General features: G+C 33.1%; 1 protein-coding gene and 1 pseudogene across 1 annotated transcript in view; one reads left to right on the top strand and one right to left on the bottom strand.

The window, feature by feature from the left end:
* LOC149568675 (membrane-associated progesterone-binding protein 4-like) overlaps positions 1 to 16,862 on the bottom strand; it is a 241,943-nt gene that overhangs the window by 30,869 nt on the left and 194,212 nt on the right. The gene's annotated exons all lie outside the window — the stretch shown is intronic.
* The window catches only part of LOC149568676 (disease resistance protein Roq1-like), a 32,401-nt pseudogene that overhangs the window by 12,417 nt on the left and 3,122 nt on the right, over positions 1 to 16,862 (top strand).

A 16,862-nucleotide genomic window follows, 5' to 3' on the forward strand; every position in this document is an offset into this window, starting at 1 on the left:
AATCCATACCATTGCAAATCTCAGTGCTAGGCTCTAGCTCTTTAAAAGTAGAAAAGGTACTTCACTATGGAGATATCACTCTTAATGAAGAGATTTTTATACCCAAGTTTGATTATGACACAATGACATTAGACCAAATAGGCATTTTGTAACAAGCCTTAGAGAAGAAAAAGCATCAAGAAATGCTTAGGAGAGAACATAGGTAGAAGCAGGCACTTCAAGATATTAAGGACATCTTTCTGGATGCATTTAGTCTGCCAACTCCTGAAGAGACCAAGCCACTACTAGAACAACTATCAGATATAGTGGAAAAGGTCAACAATGAAGACATTGATACTAATGTTAAACTCTTAGAATTTCCTAAAAAGAAATTCCAGAGCAAGGTAAATGAAAAGATATCTTGTGATATAGCACTCACTCAAGTTGCATTGGCAAAAAAGGTTGAGGATGTGAAGAAGGTACTTGAGAATATATTCTCATTGTACATCAAATTGTATGACCCTACACTCTTCACCCAAGAGACTATAGATCATATTCTGAGCCTGGAGAGAAATCTCAATATATCAGGTACAAGGTTACCTCAAAACCCTGCTCAAAGTAAGAAGCATTTTCATACATTGATTCAGACACAAAGTCAATTAGCTATGTTAACAATAGAAAAGGATAGCATAAGAGCCAAAATGACATTTATATAGGCACCCCTTACCCCACACATGGAATACTACACAAGGAACTAGGCTATGTCGAGACTCTACTGAAGAAAGGCCCCAATATTTCTACTCTAGATGGCCTAGTGCACCTTGCTACTGAGCTTGCTATCCAAATCAAATCATCAGATGTTGCATGTGACAACTGGGATGCAACTCTCAAAATCATAATGGAAGTCCATAAATCCTTTTTGGACAAACAAACTATACGTGTATAGCCCATTTGACATAAGTGTCAAAAAGGGCAATAAATATAGAAAGAGGGAGAAATATAACATTAGGGGAGATAAAGCAAGGGAGAAATATACCATGGGGGAGTATACACAAAGGGGGTGCAAAGAATAAAAGAAAGGAAGAAATAGCAAAGGGGGAGCCTACTAGTAAAGTTATATCATTGGGGTGATATATATTTTTGAAGACACTTTTTTTAGGAAAACTAGGTATATTAGATGTCAGAATATCAAACATAACACATTGAAGTCAAAGATAAGCACAAATTTTGGATACAAAATAGATACATTAACTTAGGGGGGGTTATCAATTTTGAGGTATATAGGTTATTGTAGAATTTTGAAAATTTTGAAGTTTTGTATATAAGCTGAGTCATGGATATGTTATGCTTGAGAAGTTAAGTAGAATATTGTATATTTAAGTGTTTTTGACACTCATGTCAAAGGGGGAGATTGTTGATCTCAGATTAGTTTTGACAAGTGAGTGTCAACACACTTAAGCCATTTACTCAGCTCACGCCAAACTAATAATACATACTGAGCACAACATGTAAATATTAGACCATGCCAAGTTGCAATGAGTGCTGAGTCACTCATGTGTTGAGCCGATAGACCATTCCAAGTGATTCCAAAGCCAAGTAAATAGTGGATGTCGAGTAGTGTAGGTGCCAAGTCAGAAGTAGAAATATAGTGCATGTTGAGCATCAATGACTTCATATGCCAAGTGACACAATTTTGACATATTTGTTTGTAATGGCACAAAAAACTATGTAAACCATTTTTAAGCTGACTTAAGGATGGATTACAATCTTTTGGAGATAAGGAAAAATCTATATTTGGATTCCCTATGTAATTGCATGTAGCCAATCAGAAAATAGAATGGTTTAAGCAACAAAATGGATGAATCTTAGCTATAAATTCATACCTAACCTTAAGCCACCAGAGTCATCTTAAGGAGGACAAAGCCCTAAACTCTTTACAGTGTATGATGGGTGAATGATTGAATTGGAAGAGCAAACAAGACATTTTGCAGAGCATTTAGGGTGACTTAGAAGTAAGAGTGAATTGCAAAATCAGTTAGAGAAGAACAAAGGATAGAGAAGGATACATCATTGTTACATCCGATCATGAAGGATCAAAAGGAACATTGTGTAGAGGTGATCTATTATTAGTCAAGCACGTGCCAATCATTGGATCTATGCTGAGACATTTTAACAAGTGATTGCAGTTAAATCTCTTAACAGAGATAGTCCTAATAGGCTGTATGAAATCCTTTAATAGGGTGCTTACTTAATTGTAAGTTTTAGTCCTCTAACCAGACACACTTCTAATAGGGTGTTGAAATCCTCTAAGAAGGTGGGCTTTAACAGTCTTTGTAAGCCTTTAACAAGGTAGGCCTTTCATAGGGTAGATCATGATTCATGGTCAAATCATTGTAACCTTAATTGGATACACTTTATTGCTACAGCAGTGAAGATTTGTGGGTGTCATTCCCACTCTAGTTTTACATTCTCACTTGGAGGGTTTTTGGGTGATCATATCTGGTGTTATGTGTGTGATTGATTACATGTTTACATGATTTAGATTCATATGTTTTACAGGTTATTTCAGTTTACATATTGAATGTATATGAATGAATGATGAAAGTTTTATGGGTCCAAGTTTAAACTCTTGATTCACCCCCCCGCTTAGAAGTTTACTATCTTCCCATTGGTAATTCCAACAGAGGGGTGAGTTAGTTACCACAAAATAATTTCTAGTCCCTAGATGTAATCAAACTTTTCATTGATAATGCAATACTTGTCCAGCTTGGTTAAACCTATGATATTGTTGTAACTTGGTTAACAAAGCAATCTTATGAATATTAATACATTTTAACCTGTACTAACTTAGTTGCAGAAACATAAAGCATAAAGAAAATAACATGAACATAAATGACACCAAGATTTAATGTGGAAACCCAATTTCGGAAAGCCACCATGCAACTAGCTACAATATTTTTCACTCTTCTAGAGTGAGTCCTGTTAGGAGCTATTGATGTTTGGTAGCTTATGTTGAATAAACCTATACATAATCATATATATATATATATATATATATATATATATATATATATATATATATATATATATATATATATATATATATATATATATATATATATATGATTGAATTTTATTATATTAATGATCAAATTAATGAATAGATATGTCTCTTATCCTTTTCTCATTATAAATAAGAGGTCACTGCCATTTGGAAAACACATACGAAAAGACATGGAAGTTCTTAGTACATTTGCAGTGATCCTAAAAAACACAACATGGTATCAGAGCCTTTTGCGAATGTATGAAATCTAGAAAGGAATAATGAGATTACTCATAAAGGGATTATTTTGGATATAGAAGGTTTTTCCAAGAGCTATTATGGAAATAATAGACAGTCATGAAGAATAAGGGATTGATTATGACTGCTACTTGAAAGGAAGGAGAGCGACAACTATGAAGAAGTATTGCACTTTTATGCATGGAGATGACTTGAAGTTGAGAATACACTAATGCATAACCATTTTTTTGCATGTTCCATTTCAATGAAAATCTAATTGATATGTTATCTATCCTATTAGAAGATACATGTTATCTATCCTAGATGATGGAGTGGATCTATATGGGAAAGTTTTGGATGATCCTTTGATAATTCTAGATTGGGCTCTTGTCTTTCCAGTGACTATGCAAGACTTCTATAGTGTGTCAATGCTCCATCTCTTCCCTATCTTCCATACACATAGGTGGTGTTAGATGGAGGGATATATAACTTAGGGTTATATGGTTTTACAATTCTATTGACATGGAATTAGGCTACAACCTCCCAATTTTTTCCATAAAAGATTTAGACAACAAAGAGAATATAATTTCCAAACATTGACCAATAGAAGAACCATTGGCGGAAACTCAAACAATTAGAATAATATAACTTCTTCCAATTTTGATGTTGGCCATTATATGAGGAGATCATCTTCTAAACATCAATTTTGGTGGTCCTCACAACCTTATAAACACTAGGCCCCACATATCATAAGGTTAATTAAGGTTAGATGAAGAAAGACTCTTTGCCCAAGAAATTTAGAGACACCATCTACTGTCATGGTAGAGTAGCTAGTAAAATGTAAATTTTGGAGTAGAGATGTTATTCAATAGTTAAGGCTAATATCACTAATCATCATCGAAGGCTTCAGATTAAAAGTGCAAACATTGAACAATGAGAAATAGTCAAATAGGTTGGCGAAAATAAGAACCAAAGCCTATATTGGAAAAACATATTCATTGATAAGAATATAAACAATAAAGGAAAAATATTAGCAATGACTTATTAGTAAATCTAGAGGGATCCACCCAAACTTAAAGAAGGAAGAACTAGGTACATATATGATGAAGTGGACTATACCTGTGGCATAAAGTGGGCCACGTTAGAATGACCCCACCAAATGCAATTCGATGAAAGAAAAGATAGAGGATGAAATATTAAGGGAAATAATGAATGATAGCATATCATCCTTGTTAAAGGAAAAAGAGGGAGATTGAAAGGGAGACTGACATTTCATTAAAGACAATCTTGAAGGAGAGGGAGCAGATAGAGAATATAATTCGGTTAACCTTTGGTGAAAATGATCATATTGATTTAGAGGGAGTAGAACATGTTGAGATGGATTCTCTAGTGATCAATAATTTGTAGTAGTCAAGAGGACCGTGATTCATGAATATACCTCATGACTATGTGATTTTATTGGGCCTACCCCATATTTACATCATGAGGAAGTGAGAACTTCCAAATAATGTCACTTGTATTTGTAGAAGTTACTATCATGTGACAATCTTACAATAACTTGTATTATATGAGAAATAAAATTGATTAAATGGTGAATTTCTGGCATCTCAATATTCTAGAAGGCCATTACTTAAAGAGTATTTATTTAAGATCATTGATATTCTAGGAGACCAATTCTCTTGTATCAAATGTTCCATCAAATCTCATTTTGAGTACTTGGTGAATATCATTGATATTTTGGGAGACCAATACTCTTGATATCAGATGTGATATCAAAACCCTTTTGAGTAACTGGCGAATATCATATATCCTGGGAGATCAATACTCATGTTATTAGACATGATATGGAACCTTATTGAGTATTTGGTGAATATCATATGTTGATATTCTAGGAGGCCAATACTCTTGATATCAAATGTGATATCAAAATGATAGATATCTTATGATCAAATATATCCTTAATCTTGCTAACTTGATATTACTTTGAGGTAATACATCTGTTTATCCTCCCTAGATAAGAGGGAGTATTGATGTTTTGTAGTTTATATCAGATAAACCTATACGTAATCATATATGAAATATAATATATATGGATAAATAAACATGATTGAATGTTATTATATTAATTATCAAATTAACAAATATACATATCTCATTAAGGGACATGTCTCTTCTTATCCTTTTCTCATTATAAATAAGAAGTTGCAGCCATTTGGAACACACATACGAAAAGACATGGCAGTGCTTTGTAAATTTGCAACGATCCTAAAAAGTACAACATGAGCCAACCCTATAAAAGCTTATAATACATACTGTTAAGTATGACCTCATTAGAGGATTTTGATCGCCCTATTAGGAGTGGCCTAGTTAGAGCTCTTCAAACACTTCAATCTTGAAATGTAACCTTGTTAAAATATTTGCAATATGACTGTCAAGTCAACTTTGATAAGAGATTTATTCATTGCTACAATGGTTAGAAGGTGATAGTAAATTGACTTCATTTATGAAACAACTTCTTTTGTAGATTCAAAAAACTTTTCTAGCTTGACCTCTAGATTCTTACTGGTCAAAATATTCTTTGCATCTTATCTTCCACACTTTCCCACTCTTCCTTTTCCTTTGATCACATATCCATCTTATTCCATGTATTCCACTTACACTTTATCCTTGCTACTTTACGTTTCTTATATATCACAAGCTTTGACAAGTCGGCTTGAATACCCTTTCAAATACTAATTAAACATCCAAATAGTCTACCTCAATCAGTTAATTATTTGACAAGTGTAATCTGTTGTCACTTAGTCAATATTGAGATTGAATGCTCGGTTGACACTAGAAGTCCTTTGATGCCCAACCACTTAGTTAATATTGCAAGTTGGATATCCTTCATTTCCTGACTACTCGGTTAATATTGGATGCCCTTCATTACCTAACTACTCGATCAACATTGAATATGCTTGGTTAATACTACAAGTTCTTCATTTCTTAGTTAATACTGACATTTGTGTAACATCAATGGCAACATAAATTTGAAGCATTTTTTCAAACAATATTATCATGTGATTAACATATTTCCATATGTTGAAGCAAAGCTGTCATCATCTGTTCTTATACAAAAAAAAATTTCCAACTCTATCAACTTTGTTATATTAGCAAAGTAGTAATACAACTAATCTTAATATGTGACACTATGACTTCACCATATCATCATTTTAGAACCTGTAACTTGTAATGAACAATTGGACAACCTATATGTCAACCTCTAGGTTGTGTTACTCCTCAAACTCATTATGTTTGCTATGTCATCCATCTAAACATCCTATAGAACTAGTAAATTGTATCCATGATATCCAAACTATATACATGATCAAACCTATAATATAGTAGTGAGATGTTAACATTAATGAAAATACATCCAAATTCCAATAATCCCTCCCTTTGGCATTGATGACAACATGTAATGGAAAATATAAGTAATGCAATCATAAAACAATAGTACAAACAACAATATCTAAAATATATCATTATCTTTCAATGTCTCTCTAAATTAGTTGTAATACTAGTCTCCCTTGAATTACTCTCCCTAGGATAATTCTAATAAATATGATTACATACTCTTTTCTCCATCCATCAGCACCATCTTCTTTACTCTATTGGATATACAATGCTCTTCTTTGGCTAGGAACTTTTATATGTGAAAGTAAGTAAACATTACCTTCCTTCTCTACTTCCATCATCTATTACTTGTGTTTTATTTATGGTAACTAATCAGGAAACCACTATACACTTTTTATATGTCGTGGCGTTAAATCCTCAAGCATTTTTGAGTTGACTCATCAACCATTTCCAAAGGTTGACTCGTCAAGTATATTTAGTAATATTGGCTTAGGGCTAGGATTTTCAAAAGTAAATATATAGCTTCTTGTAGTGGTATTAAGTTGTAAGGGAGATTAAATATTGTAACAAATTAAGCTGGTCGATAAGAATATTTAACTTTCTTTTTTGGTGGATATAGCCCAAGATTGGATGATCCACATTAAATATCTATGTCTTTTGTTTATTTGTGTTTGTTTTTTTCCTTTGTGATATTGGTTTTATTTGAATGTAACTATTATTTAATGTTTAAGTAATCCTAACAAGTAATATTAGAGCCAAGTTTTTTTAGTTATCCTTTATGGGAAGGTCTCATGGTTGAGTGAGAGTCTTATAATTGAGTGGTAGTAATAGAAGACATGGGTAAGTTGAAGGTTGAGAAGTTTGTGGACATAACTTTCATTTATGGAAAATGAAAATGGAGGACTATCTTTATTAAAATAATTTATGGAAGACATTAGGAGGAAATAACCAAATATTTTAGATGAGGACTGGTATATTTTGGATAGAAAGGCACTTGTAAGTATTTGTTTATGCTTAGCACAAACAATTGCATTTAATATTACAAAAGTGAATATAACTTAAGAGTTGATGGAAACCCTGGCAAAGGTGTATGAAAAATATTTTTTTTTGAATAAATTATTTATCATGAGGTGTTTATTTAATATGAAGATGGTAGAAGGTGGGCTTGATGCTGATCATTTAAAAGAGTTTAATATGATTACTGGTCAATTATCTTCTATAAATGGTAATTGTTATGAAGAAATTAGGGATTTATTAATTCTTTTTTCTTTTCCTGAAAGGTGGTATGAGTTGGTAATGGTTGTTAGTAACTCTTCCTCTGGTTGAAATGCACTAATATTTGATGTAGGAGCATCCTAAGTTGCCTTGTTATCCTGCTCATTTTTGTTCATTCTGCAAGTCGGTGCCTAGTAGTCCTTCATGTGCCTAGCAGTTCCTTCATGTGCCTAGCAATTCCTTCATGTGCCTAGTAGTCATTCATGTGCCTAGCAATCCTTCATGTGCCTAGCAATTCGTTCATGTGCCTAGTAGTCCTTCATGTGCCTAGCAGTCCCCTCATGTGTCTAGCAGTCCCTTCATGTGCCTAGTAGTCCCTTCATGTGCCTAGCAATCCTTCATGTACCTAGCAGTTCCTTCATGTGCCTAATAGTCCTTCATGTGCTTAGCAGTTCCTTCATGTGCCTAGCAGTCCTTCATGTGCCTAGCAATCCATCATGTGCTGAGTTACTATAGCAATTCCTTCACGTGCCAAGTTACCTAGTGTATGCCGAGTGTTAGCATTTGGACATAATTTTTGCAAGTCAACTTGTGGGATTTATTTTTGATCATGACATTTATGTTAAGATCTTTTCTTGGGATGTGTCCAAACCATTTTTGGGTTGGCCCTCCTCTTATGTAATGTTCTAGAATAATTTGTAAGCCATTTTGGCAAATATATGTAGAGTGTTTAGGCTTAGAGTTAGGCAAGTTTTTGAAAAGAAGATTTAGAGCAGAATTGAAAGTGCAAATTTGCTGTTGGATCTTTGAATGTAAATGTATTTGTATTTTGTCGTAACCTAGAAGGCCTTATAGCTGGGCATGTATGAAGATATTTTGATGAATCAATAAAAGTATTTCACTCTTTTTCCTCCTTTGGTTGTTGTTCTTTGTGTTTGCTTCCGTTGTGTTAACTCTTGCAGGGTGGTTTGGATAGCTGGGTGAGCCTTTGGCCCTAGTTGTTCATCTTTTGCCTGCATCAGTTGGTATCAGAGCTTGAGGTTCATCCTTGTGGAGATTGGATCATGTAGAACCCTGATTTGGATTTGGTTGTAGGGTGGTAGATCTACAAATTTGACCTATAACTTGTAGAGGGTTACGATCTTGCAGGAACCTGATTTGTAAAGATGGTTCATGGTAGAAGAAATGCCGATGATGCTATATTGGATTAGTTGAGACAAATTGTAGCTAGATTAGATGCTATGGAGACAACCCAAAGGAGAGGAGCACATCTTGATGATGTAAATAATGATGAAGCAACAACACCAAACCATAATCTAGAACCTGAAGAAGATCGAGATGAGGAAAGATTGTTGTGAGTGTTGTCTAGGGCAAATCCAAAGCCTGTTGTAGAAGTTGTTCCTTCTGATGGAAAATTGGATACCAATGTTGTGTTGGATTGGATCTCTAATATGGAGAAGTTCTTTGAGTATGAAAGCACTCTTGATAATAGAAAGGTGAAGATTCCAGTCACTAGGTTGATAGGTCATGCATCACTATGGTGGAAACATTTGCAAACTGATAGACAAAGGAGAGGAAAGGAGAAGACTAGAGCTTGGCCAAATATGGTTAACAAGGTAAAGAACAAATTCCTCACTACTGATTACCAAGTTAGCTTGTTGAGAACGATGCAAAATTTGAAACAAAAAGGCATGACTTTGAAAGAATATACTGAAGAATTCTATAGATTGGACATCAGATTTGGACATGTGGATGATGATGTTGAGAAAATTGCAAGGTATATTAATGGATTGAGATTTGGAATACAAGATGAAATAAGTTTTGTGAAGTTGGAAAGTGTGGAAGAAGCATACCAGTATGTCTTGAAGGTTGAGGAGATCTTGACAAAGAAGCATGAATAAAGACAAAGAGGTAGAGGTGGCAGATTCCAGAGAGGTAGAGGTAGATCTTATGGTAAAGGTGGCAAATTTAAAAATTATGTGTACAATAAGGGCAAATCTAAATGGAGGAATGATGAAAAAGGAAAGACTGAAGGGAAAAGTGGTAATTCTTACTGAGGAAGAGGTAATTCCTATTCTAGAGGTGGATTTAATGGTAATTGTTTTGGATGTGGCAAAGAGGGACATAGATTTTTTGAATGTAGATCCTCTGAAAGTAGGCAAGGTAACAAAAATGCTATGATTCAAGGAGATGATGAGGGTTCACCTAGTGGACCTGAGGCTGGAGAAAATCTAATGGTGAGAAGTACCTCATGTAATAAGGGAAGTGATGAGAAACCTATTTTAAGGAGAAGTCTTTTCAAGACAAGATGTAAGATGGCTGAAAAATGCTGCAAAGTGATCATTGATAGTGGAAGTTCTACAAATTTGGCATCAGAAGAGCTGGTTACCGAGTTGTAATTGAAGAGGCTGAAACATCCCAAACCTTATCATGTTTCATGGATCAAAGATCAGGATAAGATATTGGTAAGTGAACAATGCCTTGTGAAGTTCAAAATTGGACATTACTTTGATGAAGTTTTGTGTGATATTGTGCCCATGGATCATTATCATATTTTGTTAGGTAGACCTTGGCAATATGATAGATACCTATAGAAGAGGAAAGTTTAATTGAAGAACATAAACACTCAAGATCAACTAGCAAATATTTTCCCTAACGTGGTTGTGAAAAAATAGTTTTTGGCTCTTAGATATCAAATTGTGAGTCCTATCAACATCAAGGAGGAGTATGTGGATAAGTGATCTGGTTTGTATGCAACTCCTAAAAACTAGGGGTTTCAACCTTTCTTCCATAGTAAATTTTCTAATAAGGAGCTTTCTTAATTTATTTAGTTTTTACATTTCTTGTTTTAGTCTTATACAAATAAAGTTGTCTAGGTACATCTGTGTCTAGTTTTAAGGATGCTATGTTTTCTTTATGTACATCTCTTTGTAATTCTTTTTTGGTAGAAGTAATAAGATATATTTGTAGAATATTTTTGAGACAAATTTCAAAGTAGTGTTTTCTTGTTTTCGCTATTGTTGTTATGTCTTTTATGTTTGATTGATTTTATCATCTAGATTTTACATATGAAGTTTAATTTTTAAATCTTCATGTTTAAATAATACATATTTAATTAGATTGGGATGATATTTCATTTAATAATCTTACAGTGATTTTTCATTAAATATGTATTATTTAAACATTATTATTATCAAATCAATAATAACCCAAAACAATTCAGGTGGTGCATATTATTTCCCCGAAGAGATCACCCTCCAAATGAAAAATATGATCTTGGCTCAAAATAGACAAACCTTCACCATCACCTTACAACATTAACAAAATTATTTATGCAATTGAAGACACAAACCAGTTCGAAAAAGGCCACGCTCAAACAAGATATAAAAAGGGATTGTCCCTCTCAACAGGCCGTATTTTGGCGCGCCTTCCGTTCCGTTTCCCTAATTTAATTATTAATCTGAATAAACAAACAAATAGGCTCTCGAAAAAAACAGTGTTCCATTTTGTAATTATTTTTATTTTTTCGTCTTCATGACCAGAAGTCGTGAGTATCAAGACACCCAAAGATTAAAAAGAGAAGTGCCCTAAAGACTTTTAAAACAATCAGGATGAAAGAAAGAAAGAAGAGTTGTCTCTCATGTCCAAAAGTGGCCAGACAATCATTCCTGTGTTGTGCGATGTTGATGTGAATGATATCCGTTGGATAAAGGGAAGGTATGCTCAAGATTTTTCCAAGCTTGAAGGAAAGAGGAGATATAGTCCAGAAAAGATTGAGGATTGGAAGTCGGCACTGCAAAACGTTTCATACCTTAAAGGCCACATCGTCTAACGGTGAGGAGTAAGTGCCGGTTTGCTTCTATCGCATGTTCTGAAATATATTTGTTCTATATGATGGATTCTCTTCCCTTTCTAACGTATATAGGAAATATAACTTACAAGATAAAGCTATTCTTACATTCAAATTTTCAATGTTTTTTTTGGAAAATTATTTTGGTTTGCAGATAGAAAAGTGTAGAAAAATGAAATATAAAAGACTATATCACAGTAACATAAGAGAAGAGTAATTGGTAGAAGATAGAGATATAGTTTACCAATTTATTAGGAAATATGTGGAATTAGTTTGTAACTAATAGCTATTTTAGTGGAGTCAACAACTATTAATGCAGTCAAACTTAAGATGTGGACAATAGAGAATTAGTTTAGGAACTAATTTTCTCCCATCTAGAATATTCTAGACAATCTTATTCTTCCTAGCATCCCCCTTAAATCTGGTAGAAGAATACAAAAGAGAAGGTGAGCATTATATTACTACCCCCCTCCTAATGCATGTTCACCTCAATCATGCCCAACATATCTCCTACCTTCAAAAATTTAGTCTCAAGCATACTCTTAGTAAATATAAAAGTTGTTTGATGTTCACTTGGACAAAATTGGAGGCCAACAATATTTTCTTGAACAAGATCTCTGATATAGTGAACATCAATCTCAATGTGCTTTGTTTTAGCATGGAAAACATGATTATTTGCAACGTGTATAACACTTTAATTGTCACAATAAAAAGTAGTAGCCGAACTTTGTTCAAGGCCAAGATCAAATAAAAGATGTCAAATCTAAACTGACTCTTTTCCTGCTTCCTTTGCTTCTCTATATTTCACATCACATGAATATAGTAATATAATTGCTTGTTTTTTTTTGCTCCATGTAATTGGACTTGATCCAAGCTGAAAAACATAGCCTCTAGTAGACTTTCTATCATCAATATCGCCACCCTGGTCTGAATATAAAGCCAATCAAAGAAGTTGAGGACTTGTAGCTATAATGTATGCCATAGTAAATCGTTCCATAGATATATTGCAAAATACTCTTTGCAGCCATCCAATGACTTTCTTTGGTTTCCTGCATAAATGTGGATACCATATCTACTCTGAAACTAATATCTGGTCTAGAATGAGTTAGATAAACGAAGCTACCATCAACTTGTCTATATAATGTAGGATCTTCTTTCTTGGAGGTGCATTCCTTAGTAAGGTTAACTCTAGATTGAAAATGAGTAGGGACTAGCTTACATTCCAACATTTTAAATTTCTCTAAAAGATCCAAAGCATATTTTATTTGAGAGATAAACAACCCATCATCAAGCCTACTGACTTGTAAGCCAATAAAATAATTTAGGTCACCAAAATCACCCATAAGGAATGTCCCTTTGAGATATGATTTTAAGTCATTGATTAGCCCGATATTTGGTCCGTCTATGTGTAGATCATCTACATACATTGCAACCACAATATTTTTTTTTGTACTTTCTTCACATAAAGATTTGGGTCTAATTTAGGGTTTTTAAACCCATGAAGTTGAAAATACATGTCAATCTTCTCATTCCATGCTCTTGGTGTTTCCTTAAGTCAATGAAGTGACTTCTTTAATCTACAAACATGATTAGGATGTTGTTGATCTACAAATCCTAGGAGTTGATCCATATATTTCTTCATATAAGTCTCCAATTAAGAAACTATTTTTTACATCAATTTGATGAACATGCCACCCAAGACTTGTAGCCAAAGATAGGATAACTCTAATGGTATTCATTTTAATGATAGGAGAAAATGTTTCTTCATAATCAACGCCCTCTTTTTTATTATATCCTTTTGGTAACCAATCTAGCCCTAAATTTTTCTATATCATCATTTGATCTAAATTTTATTTTGTAAACCCACTTCTACCCAACAACATTCTTACCTCTTAATTGGGGTACAAGTTCCCAAGTTTTATTTTCCATCAATGCATTATATTCTTCCTTAATGTCTTGTGCCCATTCTTTCTTTCCTCTAGCTTCTTCATATGATTTTGGGTCATTTACTTGTAATATGTTGGCCACAAGAGAACAACCACTCATTCCTTGGATCTTTGATCCTTTCCCATAGATTTCTTCAGTACTCATCTTTTGTCTAGTTGTAAAAACATCTTCTTCTTCATCACTACTTGGAGATAATGGCTGATCACAAGCATTAGTTCTTTGATTAGTATCAATAATGCATTCTTCATCCTCATCAATATAGTCTTCACTTCTTTCTATAATTTGAGAAGGATTTATTGTTGTGAAAGGAGAGGAAGTGGTTGTAAGTTGTGATTTCTCATCAGACTTTACATCTCTACTAACAAATACCTTGTTTGTTGTCAAATCATATTATCTATAAGCCTTTTATTCTTCATTATAACCCATAAACAAACACTTGCTACTCTTTGGTTCTGACTTCTTTCTCTTTTCATCAAGAATGTGCCCAAGAAATACACCCAAATACTTTAAAATAACCAATGTCAGACTTTCTACCACTCCAAGCTTCTTCAAGGGTGATATTTGCGAGGGCTTTTGTGGGAATTCTATTCACAATATATGCAACACAATAAACAACTGAAACCCAAAATTTATTATGTAAACTTTTAAGTTGCAACATACAATGAGCCATTTCTAAAAGAGTTATATTCATTCTTCCAGCCACCTCAATTTGTTGAGGACTATAAGGATATGTTCTTTGTGCTTTAATGCCACAACTCTGACAAAATGACTCAAATGCATAATTACAAAATTCTCCCCCATTATCTTTTCTTAAGATTTTAATCATTTTCCCACTTTGATTCTCAACTAATGCCTTCAATTTTTGAAAAACCTAAAGTACTTCATTCTTTTTTTCTATGAAATAAACCTATACTCTCCTACTAAAATCATAAATAATCGTGAGAAGATACTTAACACCTAAAAGTGAAGGATAGCCCACCTAAAAGTGAAGGATAGCCCAGTTCACATTAATCATTATGAATGAGTTGTTATAGGTGATTAGTTCTCCATGCTTTACCCGAGTTAAAAGGATCTTTGTGATGTTTACCTAGCACACATCCTTCACAAACTCCTTCAGATGGCGAAATTTTTGTTAGTCCTCTAAATATATCCATTCTAACCATATCTTTTTTTTTTTTAAATTTATTAAGCCGAGAGGATTTCTATAGTGGCAGCAATCTTTAATGTAAACATTTTCTCTTTTGAAAAAAAATTGACATTCATTTACATGTCAAAACAAAATAGAAATATGAATTTTTTTATTGCTGTGATTTTTATGGAATATGATTTTTTAAAAATTTGTACATGGTGAAATAAATAAAACTTCTATGTATTAATATCAAAATATAGTATATATAAAAACAAATACAATAGTTTATTTATGGAATTAGATACCTCTCAGCTTATTTTATGGAAAAATTGAATTAAATTTTTAGGTATGCTAGTACATGTCCAAGTCTAGCATGCCAAAATTTTGACATATAATCAGCTTGAGCAATATAAGCATGAGAGTGTGTAAATTCATCATCAACAAATGCCATAAATTTAAATAGACTCTTCATGATCAACTCTACCAGTAGTAATTGTATTGCTTGTGTCTTTTTTTTTAATCTCTAATAATAATTTGATTGATACTAACAAAAAACTCATATCTAACTTGAACTATTTTGCATATTTCAAAATAAGATTCAACCTTATTCTTCAACCAAGAAAACATTTTTCAAAGACCCATTTACTACATTAATAGTTCGCATCCCTAGAACTGGAAGTTTCATTTTATTTTCTATTGTAATTTCTTGATCTGAATTATTTCCTTTATGAATATTAATAAACAAAGATCTATCTCTAGTCATATAAAATTATGCCCCTAAATTTAAAATCTGCTCTTTAATAGAATCTGAAGAAAAGTAACCCCTCTTAACATTACGTTTAGTTTCAAGTGTAGCAATTACCTTCTTACCTATTTTCTCTTTCCTTTTTCGGGAGATGGCTACAAAGCTGTGTTTATGCTTCTTTGCATCCTTAGACCTTTCTTGTTTGGGCTTGAAGTGTTGCCTTTCACTATCCTTCCTTTTCAAACAAAATTTCTCCATGTGATTTTCACCAACACAATACCTACAAATAAAGAGTTTCTTCCAGCATGATTTTCTGAACCATCATTTCTAAAACAAATGCTTTGAATCTTCATTGTTTTGAAATTTACTATATTATTTCCAATTCTTCTTTCCATCATTTCTAAAGACTTTACTTATAGCTGCGTATGCATGATTTTTCTTAATATATCGTTCTTTAATAAGGTGATCTTCTCAATCTAAAATAGACCTACAATATTGATCAAACAAACTTGTTGTGGGGCATTAGGATTTATTTGAATAGCCTTTTTCCTTGATTCCTTAAATACCTTGTCCAGGTGAGGGAGCTTACTTTCAGCCATTGCAATCAACTAAAATTCTTATTAGAACATACTCAACACCTATTTTATTCAGTTGATCATTTAAAAAACTAACTTCATTGAAATAACTAGACATTTTTTTCAAAACAAGATGGATCTAAGTTCGCCAATCTTTCTTCTATATTGAATGTGCTAGCAATATATCCATCTTTATAATCTTTTTCCAAATTCTCCCACAACTTTATAGGATCATCAACATCAACAAACCTTCTATTGAGATTAAGACTTAAAGTTTTACCAATAATACCTCTCGCTTGCTCCAACTTACTCTTTCAAAACTCTTTTTCTCTATTAGTTTGAGGTTCTTTAATCTCCCCACTCACAGTCCTCCATAAAGCCTTTTCCCTTAAAAAATTCTTGACTACAATCTTCCAATTTGCAACACTACTTCCATTAGGGTCCGTTTGGCGAGTGAAATACAAGCGGAATAGGCATATGTAAATTCCAAAAAAATTGAATTCCTCGTTTGGATGCACCAAAATGGAATTGGAATACGAAGTAAAATAGGAATACGTATTTCAATTTTGGCCCCAAAATGGAGTTTTGCAATTCCACCAAAATAGGTGTTATTGGAATACGTATTCTTATTCCACTTTTTTTATTTTAGAAAACATAAATTTTGGGGTCCACGAATTCCCATCAAATATTGGCTGAAACAAACAGAGAATAGGAATATGTAGCCCCATTTTCTATTCCAGAATACG

The sequence above is a fragment of the Cupressus sempervirens genome, chromosome 3 (assembly GCF_028749045.1).
Source record: "Cupressus sempervirens isolate cs-2001-9-10 chromosome 3, ASM2874904v1, whole genome shotgun sequence".
Classification (NCBI taxonomy): domain Eukaryota; kingdom Viridiplantae; phylum Streptophyta; class Pinopsida; order Cupressales; family Cupressaceae; genus Cupressus; species Cupressus sempervirens.